This window comes from Erpetoichthys calabaricus, chromosome 8 (assembly GCF_900747795.2).
Source record: "Erpetoichthys calabaricus chromosome 8, fErpCal1.3, whole genome shotgun sequence".
Classification (NCBI taxonomy): Eukaryota; Metazoa; Chordata; class Cladistia; order Polypteriformes; family Polypteridae; genus Erpetoichthys; species Erpetoichthys calabaricus.
In genome coordinates, this window is record NC_041401.2 from 82,205,733 (window position 1) to 82,223,802 (window position 18,070).

The 18,070-nt window shown below is 36.6% G+C and overlaps 1 protein-coding gene across 1 annotated transcript in view; it reads right to left on the minus strand.

Moving 5' to 3' along the window:
• Positions 1 to 17,766, minus strand: part of mtmr4 (myotubularin related protein 4) — a 205,914-nt gene extending 188,148 nt beyond the window's left edge. The window contains exon 1 of the mRNA XM_028806987.2: positions 17,626 to 17,766. The gene's annotated coding sequence lies outside the window, so the exon portion shown is untranslated. The remainder of the gene's footprint in view (positions 1 to 17,625) is intronic.
• Between the last annotated feature and the right edge of the window lie 304 nt (positions 17,767 to 18,070).

Genomic DNA, 18,070 nt, shown 5'->3' on the forward strand with positions numbered 1-18,070 from the left:
AATTTCAGCCTTCTACCTACACGGGAAGTTGGAGAATTAGTGATGAGTGAGTCAGTCAGTCAGTGAGTCAGTCAGTGAGGGCTTTGCCTTTTATTAGTATAGATCAGAAGGCTCAACCTTTGAGAACCTGGTATTAGTGCAGGCCAAAAAGAGTTACTGTCAATCATACCTTTAGATGCTAAGCATAATTCTTCATTTTTAGAATATAAAGTTTTTAATATTAGAAGCACACATTATATTGAGAAATATGGATACTTTAGTGCAAGAAAATTTATGAAAAGCCACCTCATTTTAACGACATACACCTATTGTACTTCTTGTGAGTACATGCTGAACTATTCCAATCTCCATTGCCATTCTTCTGATCATCGTGTCAATTTTCTGTGTCGAACCTATTGATTTTGTTTCTCTTTTTGCTTTTGAAAGAGCCAGTTTACAGCCAGCTACTACAGGGATAGTCAGCGATGTCCATTAACATTTTTGAGTGTGTGTCACATTGCTCTACATTGCTAGTGCCCATGAAGGTGTATCCACATACACACTGAAGCTATGCATGACTGTTAGCAGCAGGGATTTTTCTCCCTCCAAGCAATTCAAACCATTACATATTGTCAAATTGATTTGAAAATATTTGATGACTCAAATTCCTTTATTGATACCCAAGAACAAATAGATAAAGCATTTTTCAGTGCTATAAATTATGATATTGCAGGCTCCCTTGTTGATAAAACCAAGAGTTATCTGTAGAAATAATTGTACAAAAATGTAAAATGTTGTTGGCTGACTTGAAGAAACATGTTTTGTCAAAAGAATGTCTGTAAAATGAAAATGCACTTGCACAACACAGCTCTACTAAAAACAGTCTTGCACAATATTGGATCTGAATGATTTCAAGACCAGAACATACTCGCATTTAATGTTAAACATACATAAAAACTAGTAAATAATAGTAAAAATATCCTGTTTACAGATATTAAAATGGAATGCATTTCAAAAACTCAAATAATTCAAAGACCTATACACACTTAAATTATTGCAATTTAACTTATACCGTCTATTACTGGCAAAAGAGCAAATGACCTCCATTACATTTCATTTTTTTACTTTAATTCTACAAGCTACTTTTCATTTCTATACAGTACAAGTGTAAATGTAGATCTTCTTGAAATATACTGCTCAAAAAAATTAAAGGAACACTTTTTAATCTGAGTATAGCATCAAGTCAATGAAACTTCTGGGCTATTGATCTGGTCAGTTAAGCAGCAGAAGGGGTTGTTAATCAGTTTTAGCTGCTTGGGGGTTAATTAATTTAACAAGTGAACTAGAGGGGCAACAATGAGACGACCCCCAAAACAGGAATGGTTTAACAGGTGGAGGCCACTAACATTTTTCCCTCCTCATCTTTTCTGACTGTTTTTTCACTAGTTTTGCATTTGGCTATGGTCAGTGTCAGTACTGGTAGTATGAGGTGATACCTGGACCCTACTGAGGTTGCAGAGGTAGTCCAACTTCTCCAGGATGGCACATCAATACGTGCCATTGCCAGAAGGTTTGCTGTGTCTCCCAGCACAGTCTCAAGTGGATGGAGGAGATTTCAGGAGACAGGCAGTTACTCTAGGAGAGCTGGACATGGCCGTAGAAGGTTCTTAACCCATCAGCAGGACCTTTATTTGCTCCTTTGGGCAAGGAGGAATAGGATGAGCAGATCTACAAAATGACATACAGTAGGCCACGGGTGTGAATGTCTCTGACCAAACAGTCAGAAAAAGACATCATGAGGGTGGCCTGAGGGCCAGACGTCCTCTAGTGGGCCTTGACTCACTGCCCTGCACCATGGAGCTTGATTGGCATTTGTCATAGAATACCAGAATTGGCAGGTCCACCACTGGCACCCTGTGCTTTTCACAGATGAGAGCAGGTTCACCCTGAGCACATGTGACCAACACAAAAGGGTCTGGAGAAGCCATGGAAAACATTATGCTGCCTGTAAAATCGTTCAGCATGACCGGTTTGGTGGTGGGTCAGTGATGGTTTGGGGTGGTATATCCATAGAGGGACGCACAGACCTCTACACAGGCTAGACAACGGCACCTTGACTGCCATTAGGTATTGGGATGAAATCCTTGGACCCATTGTCAGACCCTATGCTAGTGCAGTGCGTCCTGGATTCCTCCTGGTGCACAATAATGCCCGGCCTCATGTGGTGAGAGTATGCAGGCAGTTCAGGGAGGATGAAGGAATTAATACCTTTGATTAGCCCACACGCTCACCTGACCTAAATCCAATAGAACACCTCTGAGACATTATGTTTTGGTCCATCCGATGCCGCCAGGTTGCACCTCAGACTGTCCAGGGGTTCAGTGATGCCCTGGTCCAGATCTGGGAGGAGATCCCCCAGGACACCATCCGATGTCTCATTAGGAGCATGCCCTGACATTGTCAGGCATGCATACAAGCACGTGGGGGTCATAGTCACTACGGAGCATGTTTATGAGTTGCTGCAATGAAATTTCAGCAAAATGGACTAGACCGCTGCATCACTTTTTCACTTTGATTTTCGGGGTGTCTTTACCCTCTGTAGGTTTATAATTTTCATTTCCATCAAACGATGTGGCATCCTTTCATTCCTAACACATTACCCAGTCCATATCAGTATAGATATCCAGCATGATTTTTTATTTCCCCCATTGAGATCTGATGTATTTTCAAAGTGTTCCTTTAAATTTTTTGAGGAGTTTATTACAGTACAGTACTAGCACAAAACACCAAAAGCAAACGGTTTCTGTAGAATTATAGTCTTTATTTTTTCTCTCTTTTCCATGTAGCCCCTCACAATTCTACGATGGCAAAAAAATCAATCCATGTTGGTAAAGTAGCTTCTATAAAAGGATGTGAAACTGTTAATAAGTACAGTAAGTCAGTTTCAAAAAGAAGTAAAACCAAATTATGAAAGCCATATACAAAATTATCTTTATATATAATACACTATCATGGCTGTTCGTTTGTCTGTCCAGAATTTTAAATCACTTGTAGCTCGCAAACTGTTTGACCTATTGATCTGAAATTTGGTACACATATACTACGTGACGTATACTATCCACTTTTGGGGTGATGATTCACCTCCAAGGTTATTCCTCTTTTTATTTTATTGTAGAATCAACTCATGCGTACAGGCGCCATTCTCATTCCCTACCACCTTCGCCATCACTTCCCCTACACTTCATATCTTAAATCATTCTTGTGGCAGATTGAAGACTTAAATGCCAACTTAAGTGAAAAATTAAGGAAAACGTACTAAGTAACTGCAACATAAACACTGACTTAATCAGTTTTAACGTGAAAAGATGCCGACGAAAGAAGAGAAAAAACGGGCTGCTAGGGTGGAGAAAAAAAGAGCTGCTCAGGAAGCAACAAGTGCATCAACCTCTGAAGAAACAAATGATAAACATACAGAGAAAGAGGATGAAAACTATGAAATGCTCAAGTCAAGTGTATTCACTGCACGTTATGGTGCAGTGCACCGTTACTGGTATTAAATAAACCAAGACATTGTCATTGTTTTACTTAGCAAGTTACAATTCTTAAACTTTAATGTAAAGTGTGTAACTATAGTTACTGTATATTGTTTTGCCAAATATTTTGACATCACTAGAACATTACTCTGCATACAATTACAAACATGTAGAGGTAACTGTGTTTAAAAGTATTAGTGTCTAATAAATATGATATTTAAAAAATTAACCCATAGCTTTTTGATGCTGATTAGATTGGGGGGGGGGGGGGGGGGGGGGTGTGGGAATGAGAATTTGTTCAGTAGAGGAGTCTTCCATTTACAATTTTCATGTTTTCACACAAATGTCCTTTGGAGGGTCTAATTTTGTCCTACAATCTGAAGACACGATTTTTAGGCTGATTGCTGCTAGCTCTAAATATCTCAATTTGAGTTTGAACATTTATGTGTGTGTGCGCAAATGAAAGTTCTTTATAACAGCCTAACCAAGAGTGGTCCATGCTTTTCAGACAAATGACCTCAAGGAAAGCCCAGGATTACTATCACTGTAAAATGAATAAGTGTTTTAGAACATTAAAGGATGGATGGATGGACATAATTGTATTAAGCATTTTAAAAAATAAATGTTTCTTATAAACATATCAAGCACCCGAGTATTTAGTCTAGGTACCAGCTCTCCTGCTTAGAAAAGTCTAAAGCAATGCCCCATTGACCCTTCACAAGTCTTCAGTTGGTTTGCTAGAACTCAATGTCTCAACCAAACATGCTTGCCATGAGCGGTTGTTTCACTGTTGCCATCTTGGCCTTCCGGTGCCTCTTGTTTAAATACAAAGTCTCTACTGCTAACATGATATGTATAGTCTTTTTAACATAATAGCTTCCTTCACCATTACTGTCCATTAAGTACTCCTAGTGTTATGACAATTGCAGGCACCAAACACATTTCAGTCACAGCTCCTTACGGCCACCCCCTCCACCAAGGTCCTTAAAAAGTCCATTCAGACTTCATGTCTCCAACACACAACCCCCATAAGATGCAGTGACAGAGTTGATTATGGAACTCATCTTGGGCAGAGGGCTCTGTTAAGTGTTCCAAAAACACCCTTACCATTTATCTGAGCCAGTTAAATGCAAAATAGTGATCAGTTAGAGGTCCAGCCCCACCCTTGGAGTAACCAACACATATTATCTTAAGTCTCAGGATGTAACTACAAAGTCAATTGGGCCTTAGGTGCTCTGATACTAGGCATACTTATGAATAGTGGCATTTCTGCATTAAGCCCCAACAGATGTTATGCAAAATAAGCAAAAAAGCTCCTTTCAGTAATTTTACTCGATATTAAAATGTTTACAACAACCCTAATCTTTGTCGTCTTAAGCAAATATATTTGTATCAATTTTCCTATCATACACTTAGTGTAATTACTTATCTGAAAGCCTCTTTGTAGCTGAGGTGCTGGGTCAATTGGCCCAGCAGTGTTCTTTATACCGTTGGTTTTATGAGCATGTACAACCTTAACTTTCCAGTTTAGAGATGGGGCTTGAAAGTCTTTCCCATATTAAAATAAGTAAAGCGCTTTTTTTTTTTTTTTTTTAAATTGTGCATTTGCACTTCCAGTTTAAGCTTTTACCAATCATGCCATTTAGCAGTACAACATATACCAGTGAAAATGCATGAAAGTCTAGTACCATTTGCTCCCTTAAAACATATCCACAGTAATGTCAAAGAAAAAGATGGGGAGCAATATCAGGAATACATTATTCAAGACATTACGCTGTGTCTCAATTTTTATCCAGCACTGAGGGTGACTGCGCTAAATTTGAAAAAGCCACCAGCTTACATGTGCTCTTTCAATTTCCTGGAAAAGAAGCTACTTTAAAGAAGCTCAGAATTCTGGTGCAGAAAGAACAGGTATATACGTAAAAAAAAAAAAAAAATACAGTATTTTCTCAATTGTTTGCTGTCAAACACTTGGTCAAATATGGTTAGCATTGCTACTGGATGAGCTGTTCAAGTTATACAGTATGTGTGTAGCCTGTGTGTGCTCTCCATGTTATTAAGACCTGTGATTTTTTATTTAGCTTCAAAGATGTTGAGTTTTAAACTTAAGGCAATTCTGTTTCAATTTAGGCAGTTCATCGCCAATATATTTTCCTCACCAGCAGGTGGTTGCGAGATTCTAATTGTAACATAGCATCTAAGGCTGTATATTGTCAGATGATGATGACAATGACAAAAAAGTATCACAATAATATGATGCCAATCAAGACAGACTATGCACCCTTTGTATACAAAAATTCTGGTATGGTGTCACCAGAATTATCATGCCAATTAGCTGTCTGTGAGAAACTTCATTCTTGAAGTAGTAGTTTATTTGGGCAATCCTTGACTAGAATATAAATTCAATAACAATTCACTACCCGGATTCAGATCTAACAAATCTGTTCTCCAAAGTATGCCCTTCTAGGTATTTCTGCCCTTACCCACATAAGGGATTAAGTCTCCCTTAAGAACTACTAGGTCAAAAGGCAGTATATACCTTTAAGCATTGCCACCAATCAATTCTAAAAATGTTGAATATTCTAAATACTTCTTAAGCACATCAATAAAACAGGCAAAGTTTTCCTAGTGCAAACGTAACTGTATAGCATCCAGGAGTAGGATCATCAGCAAGTACGCTCACACTCATTCAAAACCTATTCCCTGAAACAATTCCAGAGTAGCATACTGGCCAACATTACACTAGAAGATTTGTTCTAATGATAATGAGTTTACATGCAAGACAAACTATATCTAACCAAATGCTTTAAAACTTTAGGGTCTCTGAAGTATCACTTTTCTGGCAGAAACAAATTCAAAGTCCCTAGATTCAGTCTTCTTGAAATAGTTTAAATGAATCTGCCCTGCTCATGCCCATCACACATTTGCTACCCTTTGCCTGTGGGTGGTGAGCTCACATAGTGCATCTTTTTGGGTTGAACCCTGTATATGTGTGAGAATTATTTAGAAGATTATAGTCAGCAAACACAACCTCCAGGCTTGAGACCAGCAGAATATTTTGACATTTTGTGTTTGAGGCACTGTTCTCTTTGTTCTCAGTTAAACTAATAGATGACACACAATCTGTGGATGGGTATTTGTCTGGGCACGCTTCTAAGTCAAATATTCCAATGGTGACTGTGCCTGGCTCTGTGCAAAACAGATTTAAGTCATGCTAGAGTTTGCATTCTCTCTTCCTAGATGGGGAACATACTATACAGAGCTAACAAGTTGCATAAGCTTGGGAATGTATCACCAACTGCATGAGTAGGCATTTCATCGTACAAATTAGCAGCGTCAAATAAGGCTGCTGGGGAGCCTGTAAAAGCAGGAAAGCATGCCAATGTCATAGAATTCCAACTTGTGCATAAATAGCGAGCGGTTTTTTTAAGGATAAAGAGATACTTAAAAGATTGATGTTAATAGCAAGAATCCATTGGCACTTGGTGTTAACAAGTACTGCAGTGGTACGTTGCCACATTGGTGTCAGAAACAGGAGGAAGAAAAGACCTAGACATAAAATTAACTTTCTGGGCATCTCCAAAAAGTTGCTGGAGAGTCTCAAGGCTGAGATTTGGGATCTGGAATGCTGGCTGCAGCAGCAGTGCAGGCTGATTGACTACTACATCTGTAGGACTATAACCACTTCTCCATCTGCTAAGCTAGTTTTGGGCTCATGGACCTAGGGAAAAGCATGGTAGATTGAGTTGGCACGGACTCCAGGCGATCGGGGCCAGTGGTAAAACTGCACAAGGAAAGGACAATGCAAATCATGGAGGTGTTACAAAACAGCCAGGAAAGGAGAGTCTTAAGGCAGAGACCCGGATCTGGAACACTATTTGCAGCATCATTTCAGGGAAGAAAGACGGAAGAGTTTGGTACATTTGCAGCTCCACACAAGGTGATTCCCCTGCCCACATACAATGGACTGAACACCACATAGAAGTGCAGTGTTCGACATCTCTGCTACACAACACGACTGCGCTGAACTCAATATCCCTGCTGTGTCACCTGACAACAAAACGCTCTAGACCTCTGCTGATGTGTCTTTGTTTCTGCTGCGATCATGTGGTCAGTGACACAGTCCACCCCATCATTTGTGTACTTATGCAAAGAGATGAAAGTGGTCAATGGGGTGAGCAGCTATTAAGGGGGAGCCATGCAACAGTTCTGACAAGTAGCATCAGCCTGGGGATGAGTCACAAGCAGTATATGCTGGCATTCCATCATGCAAATGAGCAATTTTAAAGCTAGCTGCAGAGAAGCCTATAAAAACTGCAAGCCTGTGAAACTCAAAAATTCCAAATAACGCCACAACTGCAAGCAGTCCTTTAAAAGGATAGCAAGCTACCTAAATGTGAGATATAAGAGAGCAATAATCAGTTGGGTCAGTGCTAGTCAGTATTCTGCAGCACTATAATACTATTAAAATGGCAAAATACAAGATCGCTCAAATGCACTATTAGAAAGCGTTTGGTATGCTCAATTTTTATTTGTTATTGACTTCATGCTTTTGCCACTGGTATAATTAATAGAATATGTCTAAATGTTGTCTAAAGAATTTAAAACACACAGTAATCATTTTGTTGGGTCTTATAATGATGTTCCATTTACCTAGCACATCTAGCTTTCAGTTTACTATATAAGCATTGAGAGTGCAGAATCTAAGGACTTTTAACTTCTTCTGGTTAAATTTTCACTGTTAGAATGACTACTCTAACACACTAATATTGTATGAAGCTTCATGTTACTTCTGTCTTTGGAAGAAGCATAAGTGATGTATATGTTATTCACCATTTCTGTGTCCATTCAAGCAGATTTATAGCATATAAGATAATAATAATAAATACTAGCATTTAAGGAACTTAGAGATCATGTATCAGGAATTTTCTGAAAATATTAAGAAACATAAAAATAATGGACATGTTTGAAAGAAAAGTGGAAAACTATGACAGATACAAAACCTTAGAATACTTTCTAAGGAGAGCAAATTAGAGTAAACACTGAACCCAGTGGATTAATCATTAACAGATGAAATTTTATATTAAGAAAAAAAAAAACATTAATGATCCGATGATTCACATCAGAAATACGTTTACTGTATCATAAGACATCACACATTAAAACCGTGATTATTTTTAAATGTCATAAAATTAAAAGCTTTAATAGAACTGAATTATCCAAAATTATTCATTAGCGTTAGCACACAACCACCTCCTTGACAGAAGGTAGAAGTGAACACCCCTGATTGAAAGAACACTCTGAAACTCAATCCAATTCAGCATCACAGTGGACTACAGCCTACCTTGGCAGAATTGAGCACATGATAGGAACCAACCCTTGACTAACTCTCACATCTGAATCAACACTAGCTACAGGACAAACAGAACTTTCAATCTCACTCTTATTTCACAAACACACACCACACACACACACACACACACAAAAACTGTTCTTTTGTTAAAAGCTGAACATTTCATCTTTTCTTATACACTAATTTGGAAAATGAAAGTATCTACTTTCTTATAAGAAGTAAACACCCGTTTCCTGCAAGAAGTCTTGCATAGCTTTAAATTGGGTAGCTCAATACAGTAAGTCATGTGACAAAATGTAAAAAGTAACAAGGGTTTTATTTTCAAGGAGCTCTAAAAATAAAAAAAGAATGCTTGTCAAATTAGAATAAGGACACACACAGTCTAGAAGTTCAGTCTACTGTTTTGGAAGATTACAAAAAATTTGTTCTTTTGAGTGAAAAAAGAATGCCAGATTATTTGTTCTCTTTAAAAAAGAAAAGTACATATTTACAGTTGGCATCATCATATTGCACTTAGAGTAAATGACTAATGTAAATGCCAAAAAATTAAAGTGAGACTGCAGAACTAAATCATCAAAACCATAAATAAAAAAATTCTAGATACTAGGCATTGTACCGTAATATATTTAATAGAATCAATATACAAACTCTAATCACAGGAAAGACACATCATACTGGTAGATGGTTAACAGTAAAAACACAGTCAGGAATATACTTTATCAAACTCATTTAAAAAAAAAAAAAAAAAAAAAAAAAAAAATCAGATAACTGATGGTAATATGCTGTAAGAAATAAACATGTTCTACAAATTGGAAACAGCCAAAGAAGTAAATCTGCCAGTTACTAACAACTGGGTACTTTGTAATTATTATTATTCTTTAACGATGACAATAACAAACTTTGCTATTGGAATAAACAGTAAGGTCTACATTTAACACACCCAAGTGCGTTCCATCATTATTCTAGTTGAAGCCAATGTCAAATGAAAATGGACACTTTGCTTCGAGGCTGTACCTTTGTTGAACAATGCACAATAGTGAGATTCCTTTGCGCAGAGGAAGTGAAACCTGCTAAAATTCACCAAAGGATGTTTGTGTACCCATCTTCAGTAAACTTTACAGTACCCCAAAACATCATGCACTATGGCATGTGTAGATCCATACCGGATATCCAAACATGCAGCAACAGGGGACAACGTAAGCTATTGGTGTTCTTTGATGAAGGCATTCGCCATGTCGATGGGGGCTTGTTTGCAAGATATTAATGGTCAACCAGATTGATCTTAATCGGTTACACTTGTCCCTAATAATAATAATTCATTACATTTATTCCACCTTTAAACCATTTTACCCTTTCATAAGCTTTTCATTCAATCATGCCATTTTCACTTTTGTATTGAGCCAACACATCCAGGTGAATTTTTGCAGGTTTCACTCCAACCACCCAAAAAAAAAAAAAAAATCTCTTTCTCCAGTATGTTTCTCAAAAATGGTGCGATCCTGCAGCAAAGCATCTATGTTCTTTTGACCTTTAATTTTAGCTAGACTTTAACTACATTAATGGCAGAGCACTATCTGTGTTCAAACTACCCATAAGCCATAACAAACATGTTGTATTGCATCAGCTTTTAGCCATTGTGGTTACTGCATAATTTAAAAAGTTGCCTTTTCTTTTTGTTTTTTTTCCCCTGGTATTATTACATTTTATTTTGAAAAGTTAAAGTAGAATCGCTTTCCAACTCAATACCCATCAACCCCTAATAATACCAATTAAACTGAATGTATCAAGCACCACAATTCCTTTTAATATGCTGATCACATATCTCACTTATAAACTATTCCAACCTTCAGAAGACTAAATGAAAGAGAAAAAAAAATACTGAATTAATTAATTGCAACGGTTTTATCTTAGGAACTTTATTCATCATTTTTGGAACACTGAGCTACTTCTTTTAGGAGGTTTCACTAAACTCAAACTGTGTGACCAATTTTAGCATTATATTGAATGAGAAATAATGAGCCAGACTGAACTACTCTCTGAAGAAGGAAAAACAGAACATGGTAAAAGTTCTTGTCCTGTCGAGCAAGTGTTTTTATTTTTTAGCTACAAAAATCAATTAAGAGCTGTGTAATGTTGTTGACTAATCACAAATTAAATATTTGGTTTCTACCCTTGAACTAATTATTTCATCATTTACAACTAATATCACAAAACACACCCAAGAGATAAGTTTACATTCATAATAAAAAAAGCAATCTAATACAAAAGCTACATAATGCATTCAGTTTTAATGGTATTTGCCACAGACTTGTATTTAGAAAGTTCAGTATTATTGTATGTATTTTTGTAATTTTTAACTAAGTCAACAGCTAAAATTAAGATTATTTCACATAATTACTAGTTAAAGGAATTCAGGTCCAAAGTAGGCTAAGGTTTACTACAATACCATCTGTCACACTATAATAAATGTGTTAGATAATAAATGTTAATTTCTTAGAATTAAGCACAAGTTATATACAATGTGGGCGGCACGGTGGCGCAGTGGGTAGCGCTGCTGCCTCGCAGTTGGGAGACCTGGGGACCCGGGTTCGCTTCCCGGGTCCTCCCTGCGTGGAGTTTGCATGTTCTCCCCGTGTCTGCGTGGGTTTCCTCCGGGCGCTCCGGTTTCCTCCCACAGTCCAAAGACATGCAGGTTAGGTGGATTGGCGATTCTAAATTGGCCCTAGTGTGTGCTTGGTGTGTGGGTGTGTTTGTGTGTGTCCTGCGGTGGGTTGGCACCCTGCCCAGGATTGTTTCCTGCCTTGTGCCCTGTGTTGGCTGGGATTGGCTCCAGCAGACCCCCGTGACCCTGTGTTCGGATTCAGCGGGTTGGAAAATGGATGGATAGATATATACAATGTGATTTACTAAATAGTAATTGTCCCCTTTTTATGTTTCTTTTGTTGAAAATCTAATTTTTTCTATAAAAGTATTATTATTGTTGTGTACCACTGAAATGCTCAGTATCTGTATTTCAACTATAGAAAAAAGTGATATTGTGGACCCTTATTGGAAATTAAATGGAGGCTCATCCAGAAGACAGAAACCAGGAAGCACTTATTTGCACAATGAGTTTATGAGTTTACTACCGAGGCAACTGCCAAGTAGATTTATGCAATTTGAACAATTAACAAGTCTGCAATTAGCTTCTTATAAATTCAATTTTAAAATAGTTAAAAATATGTTAGATTTAAAGATTATTACATTAAAAGAAAGCCTTTAACTAGTTAAACTAAAGACACAATAGACTAATGGATTAATTTTCATCTACAATGAGATGTTTTGCCTTTAATCAAATGTGGATGGGAAAAGTAATCTCAGTGGCTTACATTCCCTTAAATGAGCTAAGTCATAAAAAATAAAATTCAAATGCACAACAGGAGCAAACAAAGCAACAAAAAGCAGCACCTTGACAATTCGGTTCATACAGCCTTCCTCTCCTAGAGTTATAAGTCTCCTACAGTTGCTAGGGAAATGCAATCACTGTCATGAATGATTCCACAGTGTAAAACGATGACAGGAATACCAACACATTCTCATTTAAATATGGAGTTCCCTGCATGACCAGAATGCAAAACTTCAAACCACTAAAAGCAGTTCACAACTTTCCTAGGTAAAGTATACAGTATTATCCAAAAAAAAGAGGAAGGAAATAACTGATTTAGATACCAAAACTTCACATGCAAAGTTATATACAAAAAAGACATAAAACAATCTTTAAAACACTGGGATAAAAAAAAAAAAAAAAAAAATACACACACACCACAAAAAAGCTAATCACACATTAAATGTACTTGGTGAGACTATCAGGTTTTCAGCCAGTCAAACAACCAAGGCCATCACTTTTATGGATTTTAGTTACAACTTCTAAAAAGAGAAAATTCATGGAAGCATAAGTGGAGGAGTGAGCACAAATGTACCGGTAATAAAAAAAAAAAAATGAAACATATTCTACACTCTGCAGAGGCACTAGTAATGGTTTACAAAGTTATTAGATAAAGTAATGTATGGACACAGAACACTATAACATGTATAGTTCACGAAGTGTCACCACAGAACAGAGAGAAGAAAAAAGAAAAAGGGAAATAATCAACATTAACAAAATTACAACAACTTATGTTACACTGTGTGTATGTGTGTGTGTATAATTTATAATTATACCGTGTTAAATCAAACTAGATTTAATTGTTTGAAGTGTGGAGACTAAGGAACTCTCTAATATTGCCATGAGGATCACTCCAGAGTATGTGAGCCTTTGTTCCCTTCAGTTGATACATTTATTCTTGGCATTTTAAGATGTGCATCTTGTAATCACAGAATTCTGCAATATCAATACTCTACCGAGTACACTATAATGAGAGGTTAAGCCATTTACAGTTTAATGTGTCAGAAATTGAATTTTAAAAATCATCATTAAAGTCAGCAGGATGTCAATGTAGTGAATGACGATTTGGAGTTACAAGTTTGTATTTTCTGCAACTGAGTAGCACCCTTGCAGATATGTTTTAATTAAGTTTAGAATAGGATGTAAACAAATGTGTTATGACTTGACAGTAAAGCTTTACAGCAATCACTATTGCTTGATACAAATCAATTAACTAGTTTTTAGAAATCTTCCATTTTTTCCTTGGTGCAAGTAAATGAGCTACCTTTTTAAGTTCCTTCATGTTAATAATTAAAAAACAAATTGGTAGGTATTTTAATGTTTACAAGCTGTCCCAACGCGAGTTTGGCTGTGGTGATGTGCTTCAAGAGTTGGAATGATGTTCTGGCTACCTGCAAATTGTGTGTCTAAACAGTATGAAACACAAGAGAAAATGAATGGATAGTTTTATGCTACTGGTTTAAATGCGTTTTTTTTCCCCAAAAAATCGAAGAAAGACAATTATACAGAACTGCAGTACTGTATACTAAATCTAGACTTGGTGTAATATGTTGCAAATTTTACCATAGTTGTTCATAAGGATGTTAAATGTTAATGAGGCAGCAGAAAAAAAAACAAAAAAAAAAACACCCAAGCTCACGTGTGCCTATAATGTAAAATGTATTATTTCAAAGAATAGTTATATAGTGTGGACAGAAATAATCAGTACCTTGTCTTTTCTCTATGAAAGTCTTTTAAACTGCTTTTTTGAGTGTGTATTTATATATAATAATAAAGCAGATACTCTTATTACTAGTTTGATCACCTGTCATTAGCAAAGGATGCTTATCAAAATTACTATATTATACAATCTAAATGACATTTTAAATAACACATATAAGGTGTTTCACGGTTAGTTTAAATATACAGCTGGCACTCAAAATTCCAGAAATTCAAGCTATGTAGCTCTTAATGAATATTCAACATTGTCAGTTCTCCTATGTGTCTGGAACTTTCCTGGGAGTAAGAAATTGACAGGATTCATTTTATGAATCTGTGAATGGGGAGAAAGACTGTAAACAGGCATGGACTGGTTGATAATGTAAAACATACATAAGCAGATAAAAGACTGAAGATGCAACCGTAATGGATCATTGGTTTTGACCACACACTCACAGTACTTCTGCACCCTTCAAGTACCATTTCATTTGCAAATGAATGCACAAAATGTACGTTTGTTCCAAACCTTGGCTGCATTGCTTTCACCATAAAATATTATGTTTCAGAGCATAAAACTGTCTTTGTTGAGGAATGTTAACAATGACAGATTTGTTTTGTGATTATGCAGAATTTTGCATTGGCAAAGTGTTGGAAAATTTAGTTTCTCTCTTTCAAAGGAAAACACACCATTATATAGTTTGAGGGAAAAAAAAAAAAAAAACATACTGAAATCAATATACATAGCAATTTAGTCCACTAGATATAATTGGGAAGAAAACATGCTATGTTTTTACCAAATTAAACACATTGTACATTAGTATGTATTTTTATAAATCTTCGCTTCAGAACCTAATTAAAACATCCATTCATTCTTTGGACCCATTTTATCAAATACAAGTTGTAAGGAATTAAAGCATTTCCATGTTTAAAAAAAAAAAAAAAAAATACAAGCACACAAGGCAGACCTTGACCCTGTAAATACAATCAAAATGTACATTATTATTTATTATTATGAGGAATTAGTATTAGAAGTAGTATATTTCTGATGGGAGCAACTTATGTATAGTTTCAGCATTCTCACAATATATCAAAGGCGGAATAAATTGTGTCATATGCTGCAATTCATTTACAGATGCATAGAAAGCCCCATGTAAATAGTTTATGTTGCATTACTTGAACACAGTTATGGACATACAGTCTTATGGAGAATACACATAAAACCATAAAGTCATCCAAAAAAATCTCTCATGCTATGCATTAATTATGTAAACATTCATTCTGCCATCTGTCTGGCGCACTAGAAGAAAAAGCAGAAACCAAACTTATACTGGGCACACATACGCATGTTCACTCTTTATGGGGAACATTTACAGTTCCACAGCAACCTAACACACACGTCATTAGAGCACCAGAGAAAAGCTGGAGCCAAATCAAGCTATATAAAGTGCATGTTACAAACAGTATCATAATATGAAGGAAAGATATAAGCAGTACAGAACACTAAACTTCATCATTTTTTGTTTTAATCTCAAGCATGTAAGCATCCATAAATATATAAGCATTCACTTACAACCAATATTTCTTAGTGCACTCTCTGTTAAAGTCAAATGTTTCTAAATTATATGATTTTCATATTAGTTCTGCTGATTAGATATCTTGACCAAAACATGTGGTTTTCTTCTCTTTAACTGCTATGACAAACACAAGACCACTTTTGCTATTGCTTAAGCCGTTACCCCATTTTCTGTAGCATCTGAAGTTTTCCATTTTGCTTATTTTAAAGGGCTGTTCCCTCAGAGGATTTTAATTGTATTCCACAGATACATCCATAGACAGAAATAAACTACAGTAATTACATGCACCCAAATTGTTAATCCACACAGGTGGCGCAGTGGTAGCACTACTGCCTCACAGTATGAGTTTGTTCCCCCGGTTCTCTAAGTAGTGAGAAAAGTGCTTATTTATTATTATTATTATTCCTAATGACTCAAAAGTGAATTTACCCTTGCCAGAGTCAATCCTTTACCAAATCAGGTGTCTGAGGACCAAACAAAACCATAACCAGGTTAGAAAAAAAAAAAAAAAAAAACAGTTATAATTTGGATGCGAAAATACACTTCTGTCCGACTGGTACTCCAGTTTGGGATGTAATGATAGACATTTTTTACCATTATTAAAACAAACAAAACCCCAATACAGTATTTACAAAAACAATACTCTCTTTTTAGAGAAAACCACCAGTCCTTTATATGGACAATTCTATTAACCATTTTTCAAGTCATTACACACATTTTCTGCAATAAAAATTGCACCCTTTGCCCCTCTGTATGACTTTCCCATTATATGCTTTAGCCTCTTACAGCTCTACGACTAGATTAAACAGACTGTAGCAATGGATGGATGGAAGAAAAAAAAAACACACACACAGTTTATACTGGACCATTTACTAGTCATAGTATGGATGTTTATGAAAATCAGGGTCCCAGGAGCCACAGCCTAACCTCACAGTAATTGAATAAAAGTCAGGAAGAGAGCCGGGAAAAGGCACTGGGTACAGCTGGCAGACTTAATTGATGCATTAATAGTTAGGATCTTTAAGTCTACAGTATATATCTTTGTATTATTTACACACGCATATACAAATAGACAACACATATGAACGTACTGCAACGGGTTTCTTCTGTTTTAACTACGTGCTCGATTTCTATATTTGTTCAGTATTCTTTATTTGCAACTGAAAGCACGCTATACAAGAATGACTTGAATTGATTTGCACCGTTTTACATTGTTTCTAGTAAAAATAATACAATGCACAATAACAATTTCTCTCCGTACACATGCCAAATTGTGCATTTTTATGTATAGGTCAACTTGATAACAATCTGCCACGTAACATGCTAAAGCTGTAAAACAGAACAAATATTGCCGTTTCATGGGCTTAATAGTTTTCGCTTACGAAAGGCCTCCGCCCATGAAGAGCGGTTCCATTCAAATGACCCGATTTTTATAGCTGGCATTCCTTCTTTGACCGTTTAGTTCATCTGAAAATTCTGCAGCTTTTACAGTATACAAAATGAACACGTCTCTGTGCTATTCTACATATGCATACTTAAGTATTTCTTAATGACCTACAATCCACTACTATAACAAATAAAATCTTAAGAATTCATTCACGTATAGCGCATTTAGAATTTCAAAAGTGCAGGCGGTTTTCTTGCAAAAGGCATATTATTTCAAGTAAGTCGACTTTTCCCTTAAACTGCTGACCAAACAGTAAATCCGGGGTCAGCAACAGTGCGACTTAGATTTCAGGTTTCATCAGGTCAGGTTTCTCTTTTGCACCACCATATTTGCACCGCTTAAATAATATTATTGTTTTCTCAGATCATTTAATATAATGCTTGTTGGGAGTTAACAAACCACGAAAAATGTATGCAACTAAACTGCTATTCGCATTTATAATTCGTATCAAAACAAAAGTATACAAAAAGGTTTTCTGTTGTTGCTTTCATTTCGTCATAGAAATAGCATGCATGCATGCACCACAGGCAGGGCATCATTATTGCAGAGTGTTCATTTTAAAACAAACATTTAGATACACAAATCATTTTAAAAGAAACTGCAATCCGGTTACTCACTCAGAATCAATCAGCTGATGGCAGTGACTCAGGGAACCATCCGGCTTCCGCATTCTTAGGCGATGAACCCTACTCCAACCAATCGTAAGGTAACGTGTGCATTCAGTAGCCAATAAAGATTAGTTATATGACATTGTAGTCCCCTTAAGCCAATAAACAGGTAGCAGGTTTTCACCAGCTGGCCAATCAGATTGCGACTAAGGGGAAGGCTCTCCCTTTGGTCTTGACTCGACCCACCCGAGCGTCTCACACCCACGCTCGCGGCCAATAAGAGTGAAATCAAGAGAAGTGCCAGAGAATGCCAGCAAAAGCCCAAACCGTTGTGCATCAACTGAGAGAGGACGCGTGGTTGGCAGAAGAGCCAATGGAAAATCACAGCGCGGCAATCGCTAATGGCTGATCTTGCTGTGCGGCTACGTCAAATGACCAGAAGGCGACGCTAGCC